The sequence below is a fragment of the Haemaphysalis longicornis genome, unplaced genomic scaffold, assembly GCF_048455015.1.
Source record: "Haemaphysalis longicornis isolate Haplotype H1 unplaced genomic scaffold, Haemaphysalis longicornis Haplotype H1 scaffold_2, whole genome shotgun sequence".
Taxonomy (NCBI): domain Eukaryota; kingdom Metazoa; phylum Arthropoda; class Arachnida; order Ixodida; family Ixodidae; genus Haemaphysalis; species Haemaphysalis longicornis.
In genome coordinates this window covers 115,078,393-115,105,521 of record NW_027526295.1, presented here as the reverse complement: position 1 = coordinate 115,105,521, position 27,129 = coordinate 115,078,393, and the positions used below count along the sequence as shown (strand labels likewise).

The 27,129-nt window shown below is 46.6% G+C and overlaps 1 long non-coding RNA gene across 1 annotated transcript; it reads left to right on the top strand.

Moving 5' to 3' along the window:
- The first annotated feature begins 13,174 nt into the window (after positions 1–13,174).
- LOC144167311 (uncharacterized) lies at positions 13,175–22,914 on the top strand. The gene is made up of 3 exons (XR_013321946.1): positions 13,175–13,284; positions 15,720–15,822; positions 22,785–22,914. It is a non-coding gene; the product is annotated as an uncharacterized LOC144167311 (long non-coding RNA).
- Positions 22,915–27,129: the final 4,215 nt, after the last annotated feature.

Here is a 27,129-nt window from a genome sequence, read left to right as displayed (position 1 = left end):
TTCTTTTTTCCTTGCAACCCCAATGGTGCTAGCACCCACATTTATTTGCGAGTTGGACTATGAAGCCTCTACTGATGACTTACGTTTGTCCACACACACTGACCAAAACAAGCTACAAGGGGCTTTGCTATCCAGTATTCTTACGCTGGAGCATGCTTCAAGGCATGTGATCACAAAAGCACTTAAGTTTACAGCAAATACAGGTTCTTAAATTGACTGAAAAACTAAAACATAACCTTAAGCCTTATAAATATTTACCTAGTATGTGTGCTAGTTCTGCATCAATTGCTAAAAAAAACAAAAAAAACCCGCAACACATGCTAATGAACTGATCATGATGGCGTAGTGAATAGTAAATCTGTTTGCTGAAAACAATTTTTTAATAAAACTACAGATTTGAATATAGATTTACATGTTGCAATGTATGGGCATATGAAACAGCAGAAACCAAGTCCCAAAGCTCGAAAATTCTTTATTAAATGCTTTATATCCTCAAATATACATACAACATTTTACGTGCCCATCACAGTTTAGGTCAGGAACATCTTGTCTCAAAACTTTCCACAATTTCTCAGTCAGCACCTGCAACACCAAAAGAAACAAATAAACGCTTCCTTTTACAACCACACCGCAAACGTCATCATCATCATCATCATCACCAGCCTATCTACGCCCACTGCAGGGCAAAGGCCTCTCCCATTATTCTCCAATTACCTCGGTCCTGTGCCAACTGTGACCAATTTATCCCCGCAAACTTCTTGATCTCATCTGCCCATCTAACTTTCTGCCGCCCCCTGCAACGCTTGCCTTCTCTAGGGATCCACTCTGTTACTCTTAATGACCAGCGGTTATCTTGCCTTCGCATTACATGCCCTGCCCACGTCCATTTCTTCTTCTTAATTTCTACTAATATGTCTTTAACACCAGTTTGCTCTCTGACCCACTCCGCTCTCTTCTTGTCCCTTAATGTTACACCTATCATTTTCCGCTCCATTGCCCGCTGAGTCGTTCTCAATTTAAGTTGAACCCTCTTAGTGAGCCTCCAAGTTTCTGCCCCGTAGGTGAGTACCGGTAAGATGCAGCTGTCATACACTTTCTTCTTCAGCGACAATGGTAGGCTGCTATTCATTATCTGAGAATGTCTGCCGTATGCACCCCACCCCATTCTGATTCTTCTAATTATCTCTGCCTCATGGTTGGGATCCGGGGTCACAACTTGGCCTAAGTAGATATATTCGCTTACCACTTCCACTGCCTCGCCACCTATCTCAAACTGCTGTGCTGTCCCGATGTTATTGATCATTACTTTAGTTTTCTGCATATTAATTCTCAGGCCCACGGTTCTACTCTGTTCGCCCAGTGCGGAAAGCATGCTTTGCAATTCGTCCCCCGAGTTACTTAGCAAGGCAACGTCATCAGCAAATCTGAGGTTACTGAGGTATTCTCCATTAACCCTTACTCCCACCTGTTCCCAATCCAACGTTCTGAATACTTCTTGTAAGCATGCTGTGAATAACATTGGAGAGATTGTGTCTCCTTGTCTGACACCCTTCCTTATAGGTATTTTACTGCTCTCCCTATGGAGGATGATGGTAGCTGTAGACCCACTGTAGATATCCTCTAGTATTCTTACATAATGCTCATCTACCCCCTGGTTCCGTAATGCCTGAATGACTGCTAGGGTTTCGACCGAGTCAAATGCTTTCTCATAATCTATGAAGGCTATATATAGGGGTTCAGTATACTCAGCGCACTTCTCTATCACCTGATTGATCGTGTGAATATGGTCCATTGTTGAATAACCTTTACGGAACCCTGCTTGTTCTTTAGGTTGACTGAAATCTAAGGTTGCAGAGATTCGGTTAGCGATTACCTTGGTAAATACCTTGTAGACGACTGACAGTAAGCTGATCGGCCTGTAATTTTTCAAGTCCTTCATGTCGCCTTTCTTATGGATTAGGATGATGTTCGCGTTCTTCCAAGATTCCGGTACCATTGCGGTCATTAGGCATTGCGTATACAGGTTTGCCAGTTTTTCAAGTACAATTTCTCCGCCATCCTTCAAGAGGTCTGCTGTTATCTGATCCTCACCAGGTGCTTTGCCCCCTTTCATTTCTTTCAAAGCCTTCCTTACTTCTTCGGTCGTTACTGGTGGGATGTCTATCTCCTCTGAACTGCTGTCTCGTTCGGCATTATCCTGTATGTCCCGGCTACTGTACAGATCCCTATAGAACTCCTCAGCCACTGTGACTATTTTATCCCTATTTGTGATGACATTGCCTTGCTTATCTTTAAGTGCATACATCTGATTTTTCCCCACGCCAAGACGTCTCTTCACTGCTTTCAGGCTACCTCCGTTCTTTACAGCGTATTCGATCCTCTCCATATTATACTTCCGTATGTCAGCTGTCTTACGCTTATTGATTAACTTCGAGAGCTCGGCTAGTTCTATTCTGTCAGCTGCGGTAGAGATTCTCATGGTTTGCCGTTTCCTGATTAGATATTTCGTCTCCTGTGAAAGTTTACCAGTATCCTGTCTGGCCATAGTGCCCCCGACTTCTATTGCACACTCCGTGATGATGCGTGAAAGGTTGTCGCTGGCTTCCTGGGTCGTAGGCTCGGCTTCCTCGTTAAGGGCGGAATATCGGTTCTGCAGCGCGATCCTGAATTCTTCTACTTTACGTCTTACTGTTAGTTCGTTTATCGGCTTCTTTCGTACTAGCTTGTTGCGGTCCCTAATCAAATCTAGCCTAATTCGAGATCTTACCATACGGTGGTCACTACACCTTACCCTTCCAAGCACTTCCACATCCTGCACGACGCCAGGGTTATCGCATAATATGAAGTCTATTTCATTTTTGTGCTCCCCATTCGGGCTCCTCCAAGTCCACTTCCGACTCTCCCGTTTACAGAAGAAGGTATTCATTATGCGGAGGTTATTCCGTTCTGCAAACTCAACTAGTAGGTCCCCCCTGCTATTTCTACAGCCCAGACCAAAGTTCCCAACTGCCTTGTCTCCAGCCTGATTCTTGCCTACTTTAGCATTGAAGTCCCCCATAACTACGGTATACTGTGTTTTTACTTTAGCCATTGCCGATTCCAAATCTTCATAGAAGCGTTCCACTACTTGGTCGTCGTGGCTGGATGTGGGCGCGTAGCCCTGTACCACCTTGAGCTTGTACCTCTTATTGAGCCTAATTACAAGACCTGCTGCCCGTTCGTTAATGCTATAGTTTTCGTCTATGTTGCCAGCTATGCTTTTATTGACTAGAAATCCCACTCCCAGTTCTCTTCTGTCCTCTAGACCACGGTAACATAGGACGTGTCCATTTTTCAGCACCGTAAAGGCTTCGCCTGCCCTCCTAACCTCGCTAAGCCCTATTACATCCCATTTAATGCCCTCTAATTCCTCGAACGTCAAGTGAATCTAAATTCACAATTGATGGTGTATTTTGTCCCATATATGGCTACATTAATATGTACACAAAAGTTAGTTTAGCCTGCTTTTGAACTATTCTAACTGCTTATTCTGAATTTTTTTTCTACGTGACACCAGAGATCCTTTGCTGATGCAGTCTTGTGTCTAAAACCTGCTTTAGTCCCTTCACACCAAACGGTATTTTTGACTTTTTTGAGAATTTGTACAAGGCCAAATAATGGCTTACACTAGTAGGAATAAAGTTCTGAGCTAGACTGCTTTGATATCTGATCTCGTTAACAAACTGCACTGCCTTTCCCAATAGCTAAGCAGGTGCTTACAGTGTATCCGACAGAACAGCTGTCACGCAATGGCCATCAGGACAACTGGGTCGGTTTATCAGTCAGCAATTATATGAGGGGGCACTAGGCTGAGCCCCGCTCATCGCACCACTGCTGCAAAAACAAAGTTGAAAAAGATTCTATTTCGGGAGTTGTAGGTGCCGAGGCCACTCTTGGGCTATGAAGCGTGACACAGTGCTAGGTTCAATTCACGTTAATCCTGACATTTGTCTATCTTAACTCGCACTGAAATCTCCACACACGGGCGTTTTCGATTATTTTTGCCTTCACTAAAAAAAAAAGGAAAAGAAAACAGTCCTTGGGCTCAGCTGCACAATGCTTTAGGAACTGCGGCTGCTGCTCAGGCACAAGTTGGAGCCATTACTTGACTAGGCACAAATCCTCAAGAGTTGAAAACTGATTTCAGCGCAAAGCGGCAAAACAGCACTTTATTAAAAACAAGAGAAGTGGGAAAGACCCACCTTATAACAACACGCGCTAAAGAACGACCTGTTTGAATAAACACAGTGTCACTTTGTAAATCGTCAATGCCTGGATAGCATATCCTCCATGCACAAGTATACTTAGTTGCTCCTTTAGACCGACAACGATGGCCAGAAGAAGTCAGGCTGCTGCCTTGCACGCCTTGCACTTGCTGCTTCTCCTTAATATTACCATAAGTTAGGAGCCAAGTATCTGAAACACCCATCTGTTTGATGCTTTGAACGTGCCATGTAGGTGTTGCCGTGCAGTAATGCTCACTGGACGACGAGAACGAATGCAAATTAAATGACTCGCGAGCGAAAAATGACGTTACCCAAGTTGATCAGTTCGCTACTCTGGCACCGCTTTACCATTGAGCCAATGCTGTGGACTTTTTTATAAACAACCTGTAATTTTGTAAACAACCGTAACATCATTGATAATTTGTAACAACATTGTAAATTGTAAACAACCGTAACATCATTGATAGTGGTTGCGGACTGAAGTAGCGTAGAAAACCGGGCTAGTTGGTGTAGATTCATCTTCGCAGCGCACAAATAACGGGACAAAAAGGAGGATAACACTGGACAACCACTGACGGTCAAAACCGAATTTTTATTGAAGAGACAAATATAAAGCCATCGAAGGTATAAAAAAAAGATAAAAACATGACACATGAACCCACTATAAGCAACTGTACAGACAAACGCTCTCAAGTACTGCTCTCTTCAAGATACGCCAATTCTGCATCTAAAAGTGCTAAAGACGAGCGCTAACACACAAGTCAGACATTTTTCGAATTTTATGTGCTTCCACTATACTTCCCTCACCTTTTGTTCATCGTGCGAGAACAATACCGTTGTATCATGAAGGTAAAGCGTACAACCACAATCTTTGCAATGGGTGGGAAGAGGGCCAGAAGGCACTCAGTGAACTAGCCAACATCAAAGCGACCACAATTGAAAGGAATGAAATAAACCACATTTAATCTACAAGGAACAAACTGTTTCTCATGTTTCACACCACAGCTGTTTGCTCGGCCCTTATTACTAATATTCTTTTCGATGGCGGGACAGCTGCAATTTAACTTAATTTTGGCTGAAAACACCACATTGATGTTATATCTGCTGCCCACTACTTTCAAGCGGTGAGATACATCGTGCAGGTACGAGATTACAACTATCTTTTCCTTCACAACATCACAAGCAGGAGACAAGTTTTCTTCACCAAATCCAACAACTGAAGACAGGCCGACCCAATGACTCCGTCACCGTAGCCAGCATTTTTGGGTCCAACTAACTGTTCACCAAAGCTAGACTCAATTAGGTGAAAACAAGACTGAAAACAAAACCAGATGGCTGACCTGAGGCAGTTGACAACAATCCCATATTTTGCAATCCTAGAACGTGCTGATGAAGAGTTCAGTAAAGGCTTCTTCGATCGCGACTATAGAGCCAACATACATGATTCTCTTTGAATTTTAACAACAGGTCCAAAAACTGGATTGTTCTTTCGTTCAGCGCCTTGGACATGAAGGTCAGCCTAAATGCGTGACGTTTGAATGCTTTTAAAATGTCTACCATTTTTCTTGTAGGATCATAGTTTCCACAAAGTACTAGGTAATCGTCAACATACATGAAAATTCTAATTGCCAAACCCTCCAAGTCACGTTCCAATACACGGTCAACATGAGCCAAGAAAATGTCACTAACAAGGTGAGGAACTTTAGAACGTCTACAGATTCCAGATCTCTGCACAAAGACACTGTCACACCATCCTACAATAGTTGATGCTAAGTAGAAACGCAGAAGCTCCAAAAAGGATTCCACAGAAATCCCGCAACTTTGCATAAACTTAACCTCGCCGTTGTAGACGGTGATACACTCTTTCACAGAGACCAAAACTTGTTCATGCGGAAGGGAGTAGAAAAGGTTTCCAGCGTCAATGCTGAAAGCAGAGCACCAGCCTGGATTACTGCACGCACAGTAACCTCATTTGTGTGCTGTGAAGATGAAGAGGCTTGCGCAGCGTGCCCTATCCTGGTCCTCTTGCATTGCAACATCTGCTACCTCAAACACGGAGCTGCGCAGTGGACGCCAGGTCGGCACAGAAATTTTGGCACTCGATGGAGCCCTCTGGCCGACTATGCCACTTATGGTCGTCTCCCATTCCTGCGACCGCAGCACCTTCTGCGGCACTGACGTTGATGACTGGATAAGCACCTACGAGAGTGCGAGCGCTCATAACAGATGGGATGCAACCTTGGGGCTGGCCAACGTAATATTTTACCTAAAGGACCCAGCCAAACTATTGTTGGTTTGAGAGACACGAAGCAGACCTAACAAGCTGGGAAACCTGCAAATTGACATTACGTGAGCTGTTCGGAAAGCTTGTTGGCCACCAACTAGCCGCGAAGGAACTTTCTTTCCATGCCAAAACCTCGATGGAGTCATCCGTCGCCTATATTCAGGATGGTGTTGCTCTGTGTCACAAGATAGATGCCGACACGTCAGAAACTGGCAAAGTAGGCCATGTGCAGAAAGGAATTGCTGATGGCGCTTCAACCTGCTCGTTCATAAGGACTGCACCAGCACAGACGACATCATTACAGAGTGCAGACCGTTTAAACATCTTGAAAAGGGCCTCGCATTCTCTGGAAAATGTTTCTTTGGTTATCAACGTAACTAGTTGATGCATTTCCTTTTGTCATTCCCCCCCACTGCAATGCCAACAGGCGCTGTGGGTACCAAATAAAGTAAGAAAGAAACAAGCGAAAGCTCACTGTATTGCCCCACAGTTCACTCGACTGCCTAACGCGGGTCCCACATCCTATTACGAGTATACCACTCCACTTAAATGTGCCCTTCTTTGTTCGACGACTTAATGAAAATAGTACGCCGTGAGCTGGAGGCTACGGCTGCCCTACTAGCCCCGACCCGTGAATGAACGTCACCTTCTATCTCCCTAATCCATGCGATATACAGCAAGAGCTCGCAAGCCACACCATTCCACGCATTTGCTCTGTAGCTCACCCGAAAAACGCTTTCACTGTTCCTCGTGTCTTAACTGGTCCCCACCAATATGCCCCACGCCATTTTCAGACACAAAATTCCGAAGAGTGGAGTACTCCTGAAAACATGCCAATATGCTTCCACTGGTGTCACAGTGGGCATGTGGCCTGCTACAGCTTTCGACATTGCCAGGCTAAGCCTTCGCCTCATCAGACGACTAATCAATGCAGCTCAAGGAGGTAATACTGCACCTGTGACCTGGACGACAGATCCTCTATTAACCAAGGAGTCTAAGCCCAGTTTACTAGACGTTACTGTTGATGGTGTTGCAGCCCAGGCTCTCACTGACACAAATGCTCACATCTCTGTAATCAGCTTAACCCTTCGCTGGCATCTTCGCATAGTTCTGACGCCACCCATGCAAACATTTGTTCGAGTTGCCATTAAGAGCACACCTTCAATTGCCGGAATGCGTACCGCCTGAATATGGACTGCCGACCACGATAGTGTTGCTCTCTTCACCGTCCTTGAAAAATGCCCCCATGACATTATCCTCGGCGTCGATTTTTTCTCGAACCGCTCTCAGTGACTGTTCTGCGGGACTTCTCTCTTTTGAATTTCCTTCTGCCAAAAATGCTCAAAAGCACCGTTCTCGTTCCACAGATTATGTCCATTTGCTGTCAAATGCTGTAACATACATGCCCCTGAGATCAAGCCCACCCGTTTCTCACAGTTATTTCTTACCAGATTGTTCGACAAGCCGAGCGGAAGCTACTACAAGCACGTATCCTTGAGTGCCGCCAGAAGCTACGAGCTTTGGAGAAGCAAACCTTCTTTGCACGCCGGCAACTTGAGAATCTTATTCCTGAGGACTTCCCAGATGTGCAGCTGCACGCAAACTGCACAGCTAGCATGGGAGAAGGTCGTCATAGAACGTCGCAAGAGAGGAAACTGCAAGCACTCCAGCCAGATGTGCCACAATGCACCCAAGAGGTCATCAACCTATCTCCGTACACACCGGACGAAGAGGAGGCTAAGGTTTTGTCCCGTGGTGTGAATTTTAACACGGAAGCACCCCCGGAGCCAGGAAAGGTGATTTGTGCGGTCGAACGCGCGGTCGGCCAGCTTCCCTCTGAAGTACGGCAAGAAGCCAGCACCCGTGCTATTGGTGTGCTCTCTGGTTTGCGAAGACATTGTGCAAGACTGCATTTATTGGTAGCGGAGAGGCAAGCCATCAGGAGCCTGCGGAATAACAGCAGTATCGCAATCCTTCCTGCTGACAAAGGCAATGCCACGGTCTTGCTAGATAGCAGTGACTACCACAAGAAGATGTTGGCCCTTCTCGAAGACCAGCAGACATACGCTCCTCTAGCCCGTGACCCAACTAGCAGGTTACAGTCCAAGCTTCAAGAACTGCTAACCAGGCTTTTCTTCAAGCTAGTCCCTCCGCACCACAAGGGCCTCTACTACAGGTTACTGTGCACGAACGGTTCAGCCCCGGCAATCTACGGTCTGCCTAAAATCCACAAGCCTGCCGTTCCTCTTCAGCCTATCATCGACTTCTCGAGGTCACCGCTCTACCGACTATCAGGCTACCTTCACCAAGTGTTGAGCCCTCTAGCCGGTAAGACGCCCACGCATGTTGGAAACTCGTCCTCTTTTGTTTCGAAGCTGAAGGACGTAACTCTAACTGAAGACGACGTCATGGTTTCGTTCGACGTCAAGTCTCTTTTCACTAGTGTCCCAGTGGATCTGGCAGTAGCCATGTGCGAAGAAGCACTAAACGTGGACATTAGTCTTCCCGATCGCACTCCCTTTGACGTCCCCGAGCTCTGTGAGTTGCTTATGTTTTGTCTGAGCAACACCTATTTTTCTTACGGGGGAAGCCCTTATCAGCAGACCCATGGCACGGCGATGGGTGCGTCCATATCAGTTACTACGGCCAATCTAGTTATGGAGGCTTTAGAGGGGAACGTATTGGCAACCTTCACACCGAGGTTTTTCTGCCGCTACGTTGACGACTGTGTTTGTATTTTAAAAAAGCAAGATGTCCCATGTCTTCTGGACAGCCTCAACGCCCAGAATGTGCATATACAGTTCACCGTGGAGTTCGAGCAAGGCAACATGCTTCCCTTTTTTGGATGTTCTTGTTCGCCGCAATGCGGGCGCTCTCTCCTTCTCAGTGTACAGGAAGCCCACACACACGGGTCGTTACCCCAGTTTTGAATCTTGCCACCCTCTCGGCCACAAGACATCCGTTGTGTCGTCCTTGATAAAGCGCGCCGTACGCATCTGCTCAGATGACAGTGCACTGAAACGTGAATTAGGAACGATTCGCCGCGAACTAATCGCCAATGGCTATCCTAAGCGACTTATTTGCCGAACCAAGAATAAGGTACTACAGCCAAGAATGGCCAACAACAGGACATTACGAGCACGCGCAGCCATCCCCTACATCCCAGGAATAAGCGAAGCATTGTCGCACGTCTTTTCAAAATACGACATGCGCATTGCCCATGTACCGACCAGCGAGCTCCGCGACGACTGAAAGAGCACCAACGTGATGTAAGAAATCATAATCACATGACGAATGCCATTGCCATTGCGGAGCACGCGCACAAACATTCCCACAAGATTGACTGGGAGAACACCGCAATTTTAGCTAAGGAAAAGAACACATCATCTTGGCGTCTGCTAGAGTCACTTTTTATCCAATCAACGCCAGTCGCAATGAACCGGACGGATGGGACTTTGCCTCCCATCTACGCATGCTCTCTACGTCATGTGCTGCCTATATAATTGACGACGACGGCTTGTCTTACGTAGTGAACAAGGGACCCGTATGTGGTTCCGAAACTTATTATATGGTCTTCCCTATTACAGACACACTGCTTCTGTGAAACGTCACTCTGCCACACATCATCATTACTGTGGTAGAGAACCAAACCTGCCTTCCCTTTCAGTTTTTCAACTTCAGTTTCACACCTCAAGTCCTTCCCAAGGGGATTTCGCTTGCAATGCTGTGCCCTTTCTGCCATGAATGCTAGCACCCCTGCACATTTACCTCCTGCAGTGCAGGCGTCCCATCAAGCACCATCAATGAAGGCAGTGGCTGCTTCAGACCTCCCACCGGATCATACCGCCGATCTCCCTCATCTTCTGGATTCCTGCAAGGACATCTTCGACTTAGACAACCATCCACCAACCCAAACTTCTGCAGTCACCCATCATATCAACACCAACGATGCTTCACTAGTGTACAGGTGGACCTATTGCGTATCACTTGCTGAACGACTCGTCATCCAAAAGGTAAAAAAAATGCTCAGTAAGGATACAGTCGAACCATCTTCCAGTCTGTGGGTGTCTTCAGTCGTGTTGGTCAGAGAAAAAGATGGGACGTAGTGCTTCTAGATGGATTATGCAAACTTAACTATTATGAAGGAAGGCCTTATACAGTGGGATTTCATTGATACAATTCTGCATAATACGTTTTTCTTTTCATTCCAAGCCAAAATCCCTTAGAAATAATGCATTTTCGTGCATTTGATACGATCACATTTTTGCTAAAAATTGGATGGCACGACCACGAAAGTGAACCTTGACCATTTTTAGAAACCTTACATTTATTCTTCGGTATACTAGCTCAAACCCCATGTCAACAACCCATGACCTGCATGGCAGCGCCGGTTCTGCGACAAAAACACTGCTGCCGGCGTGCGCGCTCTGTTCAATGAGGATGATATGTGAGGCGAGGCACTGTGCCATCTAGTGAAACATATCATACTCACAGAGTTTCTCAGTTTGATCACAATCGAGGAAGAAGGTTCCAATGCTCTTGGCAGGCGGCGACTTCCCTCCCCACCTTCTCGCCATGCTCTGTGCTTCCCGCTCCGTTCTTTGTTCTTTTTCTGCGCTGTTCCTGTGTTCGGTGGTGTTGCTTATGAGGCTATTTTTGTTCTTGTTCTATTTGACTAGTCTTGTTCTCCTTAGGCTGCCTTGTTGCTGTGCGGGGTGTGCTGCCAGGCTTGTGGCAATGTCGAGGAAACGGAAGGCACTCAGTATAAAAAGAAAAAGTGGAAATTGCACAGAAATTGGAAGAAAACCCGAAGGGGAAATGCGTGGATTTGGCACACAAGCTCGGTTTGCCAGTGTCAACGCTGAACACTATTCCTTGTCAGCAAGAGGAACTTCAAAAGAATCTGCAAGTTTCCGGCCCTGATGCGAAACAAGCACAAGGTGCGAAGCATGACCAAATGGAAGACATCCTGCTCACATGGTGGGAGGAAGTTAGAGCGGCAGGATGAACGCCGATAGGTCAGTACTACGCGAAAAAGTTGACAACACTGCGCTCTCCTTGGGCATTGAGGACTCCAAAGCGTCTGGTGGCTGGCTTCACCAATTCAAGGCACAACGTGAAGTGTCATACAGAACAGCATCCGCCCAAGTGAAAAATACCAGCAGCTTTTTTTTTATTTTTACATTTCCAGAGAATTTTCTCCCAGACTTCGAAAAGAAAGTGCAGCACAAATTTACCCGCTACTCCACTGTTGCTCAATAAAATTGAGTTGCTGACGGAGAATGCAGATTTTTTCTCTTTTTTTTAACAAACTATTTGGATAATACGATTTTCACATATTGCTTTTTATTTCCCGGTTCCCCTGAAAAACGTTTCAACGAGATTTCACTGTACATGATACAGACAAGATGTGGCTGGCAACTTGTAAAGGGAGGTAACTTCGTGCAACCAAAGCCTGATTAGTCATGCTAATTCCTCCTATATTTCAATATGGTCTAACACCAGCTACACCACTTCGGCAGAGCCAGTGGGGAACATTTCAACACTACTGTCACTGTGTACTGCAGAACGAACATCCATCCCGCATTTAAAAACCCTGCATACGAAGCGGCATCGCGCAAAGTTGTTCTATGGCCACTGAATGTCCTTGCTGAATGTCAAGGAAGCGTCCTCACCGACGCGCTTTGGCGTCGTCTATCAGCGGATTCGTATGTATACAAGCTTTTACAGCAAGAACGGTAAATATATTACTACGCCCTTCAAGCACAAGTCGGCAAAATGCGATTACTTCGCCGCGTTCGCACTATTGATCCGCACAGTAGAGAACACAGTCGTAGCATACTAGCAGGAATGAACGCATCGTACGGCTTCTTCCGCGTTTCGTCACCCCGTGACTACAGTTTACATCAACACCAATTTATAACGCACGCCCTTAAAGAGCTTACACTCTAAAAAGCGCTACAACCTTTCTGGTAACCTTGAGTGAATGTAAAAGGGTAGCCACCGCGCACATCACGTCGTAGCTAGAGCCGACTTCAATGCGAACGCGGTCGTCGACGCGGCTACGTGAACGTACCGCTGACAGCCTCAAGGAAAGTGTATTTGGGGGCTCTAGAACAACGTATTTAAATTTAGCCCATGTTTGCGAATAACAAATGATTCCTTGAGTGCTTTACTTACATTGTCATTCAGAATGTGCCTAGCCAGTTATGTCCAACATACGGAGAGCGCACGGCGTTTGCGGTACACGGACAGGTATATAATTACCCGTCCCTCTTGATACCAGCCCCTAAAAATTATCTTACCTTTCGTTTACGACGCAAAAAGATGCAGGGAGGAAGCAGCAGGTTTCGTTATCTACAAAAAATCGATGCTGGCTTGCGCTTTGAAACTCGTGCACAACAGGGAAGTGGCTTCGCCTTGACGTGGCTTGACCAGTGTTGCTTTTGCCTTCCGCAAAATTAAATCAACTAAACTCCTCTGTTACACAACTTTTATACTCTGTTACCTCCGCAAATAACAGATCACGAGCGGCTGTATTTAGCTGGTTGTGTGACAGAGTTTTTTAGTTGAAATAAGTTTGCACAAGGCGAAAGCAACACTGGCCAAGCCACGTCAAGCCGAAGCCACTTGCCTGTTGTGTACGAGTTTCAAAGCGCAAGCCAGCATCGATTTTTTGTAGATAACGAAACCTGCTGCTTTCTCCTCGGCATCATTTTGCGTCATAAACGAAAGGTAAGATATTTTTTAAGGGCTGGTATCAAGAGGGACTGGTAATTATACACCTGTCCGTGTACTGCAAACGCCGTGCGCTCTCCGTATGTTGGACATAACTGGCTAGGCACATTCTGAATGACAATGTAAGTAAAGCACTCAAGGAATAATTTGTTATTCGCAAACATAGGCTAAATTTAAATACGTTGTTCTAGAGCCCCAAATACACTTTCCTTGAGGCTGTCAGCGGTACGTTCACGTAGCCGCGTCGACGACCGCGTTCGCATTGAAGTCGGCGCTAGCTACGACGTGATGTGCGCGGTGGCTACGCTTTTAAATTCACTCAAGGTTACCAGAAAGGTTGTAGCGCTTTTTAGAGTGTAAGCTCTTTAAGGGCGTGCGTTATAAATTGGTGTTGATGTAAACTGTAGTCACGGGGTGACGAAACGCGGAAGAAGCCGTACGATGCGTTCATTCCTGCTAGTATGCTACGACTGTGTTCTCTACTGTGCGGATCAATAGTGCGAACGCGGCGAAGTAATCGCATTTTGCCGACATGTGCTTGAAGGGCGTAGTAATATATTTACCGTTCTTGCTGTAAAAGCTTGTATACATACGAATCCGCTGATAGACGACGCCAAAGCGCGTCGGTGAGGACGCTTCCTTGACATTCAGCGAGGACATTCAGTGGCCATAGAACAACTTTGCGCGATGCCGCTTCGTATGCAGGGTTTTTAAATGCGGGATGGATGTTCGTTCTGCAGTACACAGTGACAGTAGTGTTGAAATGTTCCCCACTGGCTCTGCCGAAGTGGTGTAGCTGGTGTTAGACCATATTGAAATATAGGAGGAATTAGCATGACTAATCAGGCTTTGGTTGCACGAAGTTACCTCCCTTTACAAGTTGCCAGCCACATCTTGTCTGTATCATGTACAGTGAAATCTTGTTGAAACGTTTTTCAGGGGAACCGGGAAATAAAAAGCATTATGTGAAAATCGTATTATCCAAAGAGTTTGTTAAAAAAAAAGAGAAAAAATCTGCATTCTCCGTCAGCAACTCAATTTTATTGAGCAACAGTGGAGTAGCGGGTAAATTTGTGCTGCACTTTCTTTTCGAAGTCTGGGAGAAAATTCTCTGGAAATGTAAAAATAAAAAAAAAAGCTGCTGGTATTTTTCACTTGGGCGGATGCTGTTCTGTATGACACTTCACGTTGTGCCTTGAATTGGTGAAGCCAGCCACCAGACGCTTTGGAGTCCTCAATGCCCAAGGAGAGCGCAGTGTTGTCAACTTTTTCGCGTAGTACTGACCTATCGGCGTTCATCCTGCCGCTCTAACTTCCTCCCACCATGTGAGCAGGATGTCTTCCATTTGGTCATGCTTCGCACCTTGTGCTTGTTTCGCATCAGGGCCGGAAACTTGCAGATTCTTTTGAAGTTCCTCTTGCTGACCGGGAATAGTGTTGAGCGCTGACACTGGCAAACCGAGCTTGTGTGCCAAATCCACGCATTTCCTCTTCGGGTTTTCTTCCAATTTCTGTACAATTTCCACTTTTTCTTTTTATACTGAGTGCCTTCCGTTTCCTCGACATTGCCACAAGCCTGGGAGCACACCCCGCACAGCAACAAGGCAGCCTAAGGAGAACAAGACTAGTCAAATAGAACAAGAACAAAAATAGCCTCATAAGCAACACCACCGAACACAGGAACAGCGCAGAAAAAGAACAAAGAACGGAGCGGGAAGCACAGAGCATGGCGAGAAGGTGGGGAGGGAAGTCGCCGCCTGCCAAGAGCATTGGAACCTTCTTCCTCGATTATGATCAAACTGAGAAACTCTGTGATTATGATATGTTTCACTAGATGGCACAGTGCCTCGCCTCACATATCATCCTCATTGAACAGAGCGCCCACGCCGGCAGCAGTGTTTTTGTCGCAGAACCGGCGCTGCCATGCAGGTCATGGGTTGTTGACATGGGGTTTGAGCTAGTATACCGAAGAATAAATGTAAGGTTTCTAAAAATGGTCAAGGTTCACTTTCGTGGTCGTGCCATCCAATTTTTAGCAAAAATGTGATCGTATCAAATGCACGAAAATGCATTATTTCTAAGGGATTTTGGCTTGGAATGAAAAGAAAAACGTATTATGCAGAATTGTATCAATGAGATCCCACTGTATAAGGCCTTCCTTCATAATAGTTAAGTTTGCATAATCCATCTAGAAGCACTACGTCCCATCTTTTTCTCTGACCAACACGACTGGAGACACCCACAGACTGGAAGATGGTTCGACTGTATCCTTACTGAGCATTTTTTTTACCTTTTGGATGACGAGTCGTTCAGCAAGTGATACGCAATAGGTCCACCTGTACACTAGTGAAGCATCGTTGGTGTTGATATGATGGGTGACTGCAGAAGTTTGGGTTGGTGGATGGTTGTCTAAGTCGAAGATGTCCTTGCAGGAATCCAGAAGATGAGGGAGATCGGCGGTATGATCCGGTGGGAGGTCTGAAGCAGCCACTGCCTTGATTGATGGTGCTTGATGGGACGCCTGCACTGCAGGAGGTAAATGTGCAGGGGTGGCAGAAAGGGCACAGCATTCATGGCAGAAAGGGCACAGCATTGCAAGCGAAATCCCCTTGGGAAGGACTTGAGGTGTGAAACTGAAGTTGAAAAACTGAAAGGGAAGGCAGGTTTGGTTCTCTACCACAGTAATGATGATGTGTGGCAGAGTGACGTTTCACAGAAGCAGCGCGTCTGTAATAGGGAAGACCATATAATAACTTGCAAAAGAAAAGCGAACACTGACCAAGAACAAAAATATATTGACGTTTCGGAACCACATACGGGTTCCTTGTTCACTACGTAAGAGAAGCCGTCGTCGTCAATTATATAGGCAGCACATGACGTAGAGAGCATGCGTAGATGGGAGGCAAAGTCCCATCCGTCCGGTTCATTGTGGCTGGCGTTGATTGGATAAACAGTGACTCTAGCAGACGCCAAGATGATGTGTTCTTTTCCTTAGCTAAAATTGCGGTGTTCTCCCAGTCAATCTTGTGGGAATGTTTGTGCGCGTGCTCCGCAATGGCAATGGCATTCGTCATGTGATTATGATTTCTTACATCACGTTGGTGCTCTTTCAGTCGTCGTGGAGCTCGCTGGTCGGTACATGGGCAATGCGCATGTCGTATTTTGAAAAGACGTGCGACAATGCTTCGCCTATTCCTGGGATGTAGGGGATGGCTGCGCGTGCTCGTAATGTCCTGTTGTTGGGCATTCTTGTCTGTAGTATCTTATTCTTGGTTTGGCAGATGAGTCGCTTAGGGTAGCCATTGGCGATTAGTTCGCGGCGGATCGTTCCTAATTCACGTTTCAGTGCACTGTCATCTGAGCAGATGCATACGGTGCGCTTTATCAAGGACGACACAACGGATGTCTTGTGGCCGCGAGGGTGGCAAGATTCAAAGCTGAGGTAACGACCCATGTGTGTGGGCTTCCTGTACACTGAGAAGGAGAGAGCGCCCGCATTGCGGCGAACAAGAACATCCAAAAAAGGGAAGCATGTTGCCTTGCTCGAACTCCACGGTGAACTGTATATGCACATTCTGGGCGTTGAGGCTGTCCAGAGGACATGGGACATCTTCTTTTTTAAAATACAAAAAGAGTCGTCGACATAGCGGCAAAAAAACCTCGGTGCCGGTGTGAAGGTTGCCACTACCTTCCCCTCTAAAGCCTCCATAACTAGATTGGCTGTAGTAACTGATATTGATGCACCCATTGCCGTGCCATGGGTCTGCTGATAGAGGCTTCCCCCGTAAGAAAAATAGGTGTTGCTCAGACAAAACATAAGCAACTCACAGAGCTCGGGGACGTCAAAGGGAGTGCGATCGGGAAGACTAATGTCCACGTTTAGTGCTTCTTCGCACATGGCTACTGCCAGATCCACTGGGACACTAGTGAAAAGAGACTTGACGTCGAACGAAACCATGACGTCGTCTTCAGTTAGAGTTACGTCCTTCAGCTTCGAAACAAAAGAGGACGAGTTTCCAACATGCGTGGGCGTCTTACCGGCTAGAGGGCTCAACACTTGGTGAAGGTAGCCTGATAGTCGGTAGAGCGGTGACCTCGAGAAGTCGATGATAGGCTGAAGAGGAACGGCAGGCTTGTGGATTTTAGGCAGACCGTAGATTGCCGGGGCTGAACCGTTCGTGCACAGTAACCTGTAGTAGAGGCCCTTGTGGTGCGGAGGGACTAGCTTGAAGAAAAGCCTGGTTAGCAGTTCTTGAAGCTTGGACTGTAACCTGCTAGTTGGGTCACGGGCTAGAGGAGCGTATGTCTGCTGGTCTTCGAGAAGGGCCAACATCTTCTTGTGGTAGTCACTGCTATCTAGCAAGACCGTGGCATTGCCTTTGTCAGCAGGAAGGATTGCGATACTGCTGTTATTCCGCAGGCTCCTGATGGCTTGCCTCTCCGCTACCAATAAATGCAGTCTTGCACAATGTCTTCGCAAACCAGAGAGCACACCAATAGCACGGGTGCTGGCTTCTTGCCGTACTTCAGACGGAAGCTGACCGACCGTGCGTTCGACCGCACAAATCACCTTTCCTGGCTCCGGGGGTGCTTCCGTGTTAAAATTCAAACCACAGGACAGAACCTTAGCCTCCTCTTCGTTCGGTGTGTACGGAGATACGTTGATGACCTCTTGGGTGCATTGTGGCACGTCCGGGTGGAGTGCTTGCAGTTTGCTCTCTTGCGACGTTTTATGACGGCCTTCTCCCATGCTAGCTGTAAAGTTTGCGTGCAGCTGCACATCTGGGAAGTCCTCAGGAATAAGATTCTCAAGTTGCCGGCGTGCAAAGAAGGTTTGCTTCTCCAAAGCTCGTAGCTTCTGGCGGCACTCAAGGATACGTGCTTGTAGTAGCTTCCGCTCGGCTTGTCGAACAATCTGGTGAGAAATAACTGTGAGAAACAGGTGGGCTTGATCAAAGGGGCATGTATGTTACAGCATTTGACAGCAAATGGACATAATCTGTGGAACGAGAACGGTGCTTTTGAGCATTTTTGGCAGGAGGAAATTCAAAAGAGAGAAGTCCCGCAGAACAGTCCATGAGAGCGGTTCGAGAAAAAATCGACGCCGAAGATAATGTCATGGGGGCATTTTTCAAGGACGGTGAAGAGAACGACACTATCGTGGTCGGCAATCCATATTCAGGCGGTACGCATTCCGGCAATTGAAGGTGTGCTCTCATTGGCAACTCGAACAAATGTTTGCATGGGTGGCGTCAGAACTTTGCGAAGGTGCCAGCGAAGGGTTAAGCTGATTACAGAGATGTGAGCATTTGTGTCAGTGAGAGCCTGGGCTGCAACACCATCAACAGTAACGTCTAGTAAATTGGGCTTAGACTCCTTGGTTAATAGAGGATCTGTCGTCCAGGTCACAGGTGCAGTATTACCTCCTTGAGCTGCATTGATTAGTCGTCTGATGAGGCGAAGGCTTAGCCTGGCAATGTCGAAAGCTGTAGCGGGCTACATGCCCACTGTGACAGCAGTGGAAGCATATTGGCTTGTTTTCAGGAGTACTCCACTCTTCGGAATTTTGTGTCTGAAAATGGCGTGGGGCATATTGGTGGGGACCAGTTAAGACACGAGGAACAGTGAAAGCGTTTTTCGGGTGAACTACAGAGCAAATGCGTGGAATGGTGTGGCTTGCGAGCTCTTGCTGTATATCGCATGGATTAGGGAGATGGAAGGTGACGTTCATTCACGGGTCGGGGCTAGTAGGGCAGCCGTAGCCGTAGCCTCCAGCTCACGCCGTACTATTTTAATTAAGTTGTCGAACAAAGAAGGGCACATTCCAGTGGAGTGGTATACTCGTAATACGATGTGGGAGCCGTGTTAGGCAGTCGAGTGAACTGTGGGGCAATGCAGTGAGCTTTCGCTTGTTTCTTTCTTTCTTTATTTGGTACCCACAGCGCCTTTTGGCATTACAGTGGGGGGGAATGACAAAAAGAAATGCATCAACTAGTTACGTTGATAACCAAAGAAACATTTTCCAGAGAATGCGAGGCCCTTTTCAAGATGTTTAAACGGTCTGCACTCTGTAATGATGCCGTCTGTGCTGGTGCAGTCCTTATAAACAAGCAGGTTGAAAGCGCCATCAGCAATTCCTTTCTGCACATGGCCTACTTTGCCAGTTTCTGACGTGTCGGCATCTATCTTGTGACACAGAGCAACACCATCCTGAATATAGGCGACGGATGACTCCATCGAGGTTTTGGCATGGGAAGAAAGTTCCTTCGCGGCTAGTTGGTGGCCAACAAGCTTTCCGAACAGCTCACGTAATGTCAATTTGCAGGTTTCCCAGCTTGTCAGGTCTGCTTCGTGTGTCTCAAACCAACAATAGTTTGGCTGGGTCCTTTAGGTAAAATATTACGTTGGCCAGCCCAAAGGTTGCATCCCATCTGTTATGAGCGCTCGCACTCTCGTAGGTGCTTATCCAGTCATCAACGTCAGTGCCGCAGAAGGTGCTGCGGTCGCAGGGATGGGAGACGACCATAAGTGGCATAGTCGGCCAGAGGGCTCCATCGAGTGCCAAAATTTCTGTGCCGACCTGGCGTCCACTGCGCAGCTTCGTGCTTGAGGTAGCAGATGTTGCAGTGCAAGAGGACCAGGATAGGGCACGCTGCGCAAGCCTCTTCATCTTCACAGCGCGCAAATGAGGTTACTGTGCGCGCAGTAATCCAGGCTGGTGCTCTGCTTTCAGCATTGACGCTGAAATCCTTTTCTACTCCCTTCCGCATGAACAAGTTTTGGTCTCTGTGAAAGAATGTGTCACCGTCTAGAACGGCGAGGTTAAGTTTATGCAAAGTTGCGGGATTTCCGGGGAATCCTTTTTGGAGCTTCTGCGTTTCTACTTAGCATCAACTATTGTAGGATGGTGTGACAGTGTCTATGTGCAGAGATCTGGAATCTGTAGACGTTCTAAAGTTCCTCACCTTGTTAGTGAAATTTCTTGGCTCATGTTGACCGTGTATTGGAACGTGACTTGGAGGGTTTGGCAATTAAAACTTTCGGGTATATTGACGATTACTTTGTGGAAACTATGATCCTACAAGAAAAATGGTAGACATTTTAAAAGCATTCAAACGTCACGCATTTAGGCTGACCTTTATGTCCAAGGCGCTGAACGAAAGAACAATCCAGTTTTTGGACCTGTTGTTAAAATTCAAAGAGAATCATGTATGTTGGCTCTATAGTCGCGATCGAAGAAGCCTTTACTGAACTCTTCATCAGCACGTTCTAGGATTGCAAAATATGGGATTGTTGTCAACTGCCTCAGGTCAGCCATCTGGTTTTGTTTTCAGTCTTGTTTTCACCTAATTGAGTCTAGCTTTGGTAAACAGTTTGTTGAACCCAAAAATGCTGGCTACGGTGACGAAGTCTTTGGGTCGGCCCAACTTCAGTTGTTGGATTTGGTGAAGAAAACTTGTCTCCTGCTTGTGATGTTGTGAAGGAAAAGATAGTTGTAATCTCGTACCTGCACGATGTATCTCACCGCTTGAAAGTAGTGGGGAGCAGATATAACATCAATGTGGTGTTTTCAGCCAAAATTAAGTTAAACTGCAGCTGTCCCGCCATCGAAAAGAATATTAGTAATAAGGGCCGAGCAAACAGCTGTGGTGTGAAACATGAGAAACAGTTTGTTCCTTGTAGATTAAATGTGGTTTATTGCATTCCTTTCAATTGTGGTCGCTTTGATGTTGGCTAGTTCACTGAGTGCCTTCTGGCCCTCTTCCCACCCATTGCAAAGATTGTGGTTGTACGCTTTACCTTCATGATACAACGGTATTGTTCTCGCACGATGAACAAAAGGTGAGGGAAGTATAGTGGAAGCACATAAAATTCGAAAAATGTCTGACTCGTGTGTTAGCGCTCGTCTTTAGCACTTTTAGATGCAGAATTGGCGTATCTTGAAGAGAGCAGTACTTGAGAGCGTTTGTCTGTACAGTTGCTTATAGTGGGTTCATGTGTCATGTTTTTATCTTTTTTTTATACCTTCGATGGCTTTATATTTGTCTCTTCAATAAAAATTCAGTTTGGTTCAGTGGTTGTCCAGTGTTATCCTCCTTTTTGTCCCGTTATTTGTGCGCTGCGAAGATGAATCTGCACCAACTAGCCCGGTTTTCTATGCTACTTCAGTCCGCAACCACTATCAATGATGTTATGTGGCGCGGAGTAATTACAGGTTGTTTACAAACAAGTCCACAGCATTGGCTCAATGGTAAAGCGGTGCCAGAGTAGCGAACTGATCAACTTTGGTAACGTCATTTTTTGCTCATGAGTCATTTAATTTGCATTCGTTCTCGTCATCCAATGAGGATTACTGCACGGCAACACCTACATGGCACGTTCAAAGCATCAAACAGATGGGTATTTAAGGTACATGGCTCCTAACTTATGGTAATATTAAGGCGAAGCAGCAAGTACAAGGCGTGCAAGGCAGCAGCCTGACTTCTTCTGGCCATCGTTGTTGGTATAAAGGAGCAACTAAGTATACTTGTGCATGGAGGATATGCTATCCAGGCATTGACGATTTACAAAGTGACACTGTGTTTATTCAAAGCGGTCGTTCTTTATCGAGTGTTGTTATAAGGTCTTTCCCACTTCTCTTGTTTTTAATAAAGTGCTGTTTTGCCGCTTTGCGCTGAAATCAGTTTTCAACTCTTGAGGATTTGTGCCTAGTCAAGTAATGGCTCCAACTTGTGCCTGAGCAGCAGCCGCAGTTCCTAAAGCATTGTGCAGCTGAGCCCAAGGACTGTTTTCTTTTCCTTTTTTTTTAGTGAAGGCAAAAATAATCGAAAACGCCCGTGTGTGGAGATTTCAGTGCGAGTTAAGATAGCCAAATGTCAGGATTAACGTGAATTGAACCTAGCACTGTGTCACGCTTCATAGCCCAAGAGTGGCCTCGGCACCTACAACCCCCGAAATAGAATCTTTTTCAACTTTGTTTTTGCAGCAGTGGTGCGATGAGCGGGGCTCAGCCTAGTGCCCCCTCATATAATTCCTGACTGATAAACCGACCCAGTTGTCCTGATGGCCATTGCGTGACAGCTGTTCTGTCGGATACACTGCAAGCACCTGCTTAGCTATTGGGAAAGGCAGTGCAGTTTGTTAACGAGATCAGATATCAAAGCAGTCTAGCTCAGAACTTTAATCCTACTAGTGTAAGCCATTATTTGGCCTTGTACAAATTCTCAAAAAAGTCAAAAATACCGTTTGGTGTGAAGGGACTAAAGCAGGTTTTAGACACAAGACTGCATCAGCAAAGTATCTCTGGTGTCACGTAGAAAAAAAATTCAGAATAAGCAGTTAGAATAGTTCAAAAGCAGGCTAAACTAACTTTTGTGTACATATTAATGTAGCCATATGTGGGACAAAATACACCATCAATTGTGAATTTAGATTCACTTGACGTTTGCGGTGTGGTTGTAAAAGGAAGCGTTTATTTGTTTCTTTTGGTGTTGCAGGTGCTGACTGAGAAATTGTGGAAAGTTTTGAGCCAAGATGTTCCTGGCCTAAACCGTGATGGGCACGTAAAATGTTGTATGTATATTTGAGGTTATAAAGCATTTAATAAAGAATTTTCGAGTTTTGGGACTTGGTTTCTGCTGTTTCATATGCCCATACATTGCAACATGTAATCTATATTCAGATCTGTAGTTTTATTAAAAAATTGTTTTCAGCAGACAGATTTACTATTCACTACGTCACTTTTTCATGATCAGTTCATTAGCATGTGTTGCGGGTTTTTTTTTTTTTAGCAATTGATGCAGAACTAGCACACATACTAGGTAAATGTTTATAAGGCTTAATGTTATGTTTCAGTTTTTCAGTCAATTTGAGAACCTGTATTTGCTGTAAACTTAAGTGCTTTTGTGATCACATGCCTTGAAGCATGCTCCAGCGTAAGAATACTGAATACCAAAGCCCCTTGTAGCTTGTTTTGGTCAGTGTGTGTGGACAAACGTAAGTCACCAGTAGAGGCTTCATAGTCCAACTCGCAAATAAATGTGGGTGCTATTGGGGCTTGCAAGGAAAAAAGAAAAAGACCCGTGAACACACGATCGCGTAGAGGAGCCGGTGCAAAGGTAGTCCTGCGTGTCTAAATCTAAGAGGCGAAGATCAGAGCAGGAGTATTTTAGTTTTAATTCTGTCTGGGCAAAACTTTAGTGCCAACTGCCGTTTCGTATGGGCGGAGCGCTAGATACGATAAAGAAAAAAAACAAAACAAGCAACCCGGTTGTTTGTGCGATCGCATAAAAAGCAGCAGGGCACAAAGTGCAACCATCGTGACAAGGTTGAAAGTAATCGTCAGAAAATCTCAGTACCAACATGTTCAAGGTGGGCTACAAGTGATTGTACTTATCGCGTATTCCCAGCGTGACTTAGGCCCAACTTTATGGGGCATTAGGCTAAATTTCTATTTGTCACACTCCAGGAATTCATTCATAATAAAGGTTGACTTTCACAGCGGCGGCCGATCACAGGGTGAACTGTGGGTGCACGCTTGCGTAGCAACCGTTCACGCGACGATTTGCGAATGCGACACTGCGATTGCAAAACAGCACGGATTACAAAGTATTTAGGTAATATTACCTAGAACACTGTTGCAGCGTAAAACTTAATCAAACGACCCGGTTGAAGCACTTCGAAATGCACAGCGGTGGGTATCACAAGCGGACGCGAAATCCAACACAGACACAGTTGATCGAAGCACTTTTAACTTCGTTAAAATATCCAGATCTAGGAGTGTGGTTGAATCACAGCGCAGCCGTCCCAGAAGGCGAAATCCAACGCGCAATTGAAACACTTGCCGGTTGGCGCAAGCGAAAAGGGCGTACGCTTCAGTATTCACTGCCGGCCGTCCGCCGGGCCAAGAGCGGGGAGTGTGTGCGCCGGCAGAACAGCCCCGCAACCCTTCGCCTTTCCCTCTCGCACTCCTCCTTTTCTCCCTTTCGTGGGTGATGCATCGCCGAAACCGGAATACGCACCGCCGGCCACTCGAACCACAGTACATCGGCCCTCATCTGGTAGTTTCCCGGTGCCAAAAGTTCTTTAACGTTCACGTCAGCGGCAGCGATGTTGTTATTATAGCAAAAGCTGTATACCTATACCCTTCAACTGTTTTATCTCTGTGGGAAAAAAACTCCAAGGCACCAAAACAAAACTTAAGACGCCGAGCGCACGCGTCAGGCTAATCAAGCATACAGCATAGAGCTCAGAATTCGCTTAAGAAAACCAAAAACAAGCATCTAAACCACGTTATGGACGACAAGGTGCCTGTGAACAATGGGACCCCCAAACAGGTGTTCCTGGTTAAGATCATGCTTGCTGATTATCTTTGAAGGCTACAGACAGGCCTACTCTCACTAAATAGAGCAGTTCTTGCCCAAGACACCGAGCGCATGCGTCAGGCTAGGCAGGACCCAGCATTTGCCGCCAGAGAAGCCGAGCGTAGTGTCAGTAGACCATAGAGTACCGTGAATGAGGCACGCGAGTCACCATCAGCGGCCATGTTGGCGTTTATCAGTTTTTCGAGATTGCCGCATCTACGGCCTTGCCGTTAACTCCGACCGGGTAGCTTGTTAGCAACTCTACTGCATATGCAGAAAAATGGCATCTTTAGACACACTTGTACTGCAAAAATGCTGTAAGCTTAGAACACATTCGGGTTCGTAAGGGCGACCCAAGTAACCCTTGTTTTGATTAATTACTTCGCGGACAGAAGCCTAAACATGAACCCCCTCTTCGTGGTGGTTGCGTACATAGAATGCATTGGGTTAGGGCGTGTTGGTAGCTGTTATTGGTTAACACAATTTTTCTAAAGGATAGGCGCAGCACGTTTTATCGGGGTACCCCGTTCAAATGTGTGGAACGTACGTAATGCCACCCACTTCGTTACGCGGGCTCGGAAGAGCACGCGTGTAGTCCGTTACGGAAACGCCATGTTCCCGTTAAGCGATGTATTGCAGTCGAGTCAGACACGCTTTCTGCTCCCGCTCGTCTGCATGCGTCACGTCTTCGGCAGGGCATGTACATTTGGAGAGGCGGCATCGGTGCGTGATTTCCTGTTCGCATGCAGATCGCGGAGTTATGTGCTCTCAATTAGCATGACCCATCTCGTAGCCCGGGTATACAGCGTGTCTCGTTATTACTGCCGTTTTCTCGATGTCAACGAAGGAAGCCTATGAACGAAAGAATTTTGTTCGGGAAAGTAAACTGCCGCACTTTGTCTGTATGCATTCTGAAATGCGTAGTTTGATGACTTGAATAGAAAGAAAAAGGCAGATTGCACCAGTGCTCAAAGCAGTTTTCAGGGTTTGTATTTTATCAGGTTGTCGAACCAGAACTATACGGGTATTTTCGCCGGAACTGAACCGGAACCGTTATTTTTTGATCCCGCTGAAACCGGACCGGGGCAGAACCGGAAAAAGAAATAATAGTTTACGGTTCACGGAAAAACGGTTTGACTATGTAGGGTTTGACTATGCGGCCTACATGCAGCACCTCGAAAGCGGAAAATTTTGGCAGGTTGGCACATAATCGTACTAATGAATACAACAATGCGACAGACGGGATACAGAAATAAAGAGACCCACACTTGTGCTGACTATAGAAATCTAATACAGTGGAATCCCGATAATACGACTTTCAAGGGACCGCGAGAAAGCGTCGTATTACCGGGGTGCCGTACGACCGGGGCGCGGGTAAATGCCGGCCTAGCAGACGGTCTCACGGGACAGGTGGGCCAAGAACATATTTAAACTACTATACTTAGCGCGTTCTCGCATGATGTGCGAACCTTTAGCTGAAATCTCAAATAAAAAAACACCTATGCTGTGCCTTCTACCCCTCAACATTGTACGAGCTAACCCGACAGCCAAGCGCCGCGCGCTACGTGACACCCGTGCGGACCGGCGGTAGCCCGCCAGCCCCGTGCCTTGCGCGAGCGACGTAGGGCCGAAGTGGCCGAGCAAATTGATGGGGGAAAAAGGAGTGTAAAACTGCCAAGGCTAAGAGAAACGGACGATAGTACAAAGTGGATATGAAAACAAAAACGACATTCCCGTACTGGGTAGAGACACCCATCGAACGGTCCCGTGGTGCCGGTATCATTCAAAGTGCTCAAGGCATATCTATTTTCGTTTGCCACAAGACCCAGCAATGCGAAATAGATAAGATGATTCAAACTTCGCGGGTAAACCGCTTTGCGGAGAAAATAATAGCGCGTGCTTCCTGCAGTGATTTGCTGCGGCTACCAGCGAGTGACCCAAACTGGCGGCGCCAGCGTATACCTGTCTCCACCGTTCCACCCTTACGGAGGACACTCGTTAATTGAGGCACCGTAGCCAAGAAAGGAGCGGAGTGACAACGCGGCTTTGGAAGACACTGATAAGCAGAGAGCAGATATATAGGGAGAGAGAGCGGCGTGAAAGGAAGAAGCTTGGATGGAGTGGGCGGGGAAAGCGCGTGTGCGGTCGTCGCCGTGGGGTAGCGTCGTATGTTGTCGCATTCGTCGCGGCTGGACCTTCAAATTCGCGGTCCGCCTGCCACCTGAACTTCTACTTCTCGCGGTTGGCGCGTTGACGTACTGCTGCTGCGTTGCGCCTTAAACTCCCGCTCACGAGTACCGGCTTGCTTGCTTGCGTGTATTCAGCAAGTGGTCTGGTCCGCCTGCGGGCCTTTTCACATCAAGCAGCGTCAAACGGGGGTTCAGATTAAAGAAAGGTCGGGATGAGGCGGTGAAGCGGTGTAAAATATTGGAAAAACGTCGGTTTATCTGTGCCAGGATCCGTCATATGAAGCGGACCG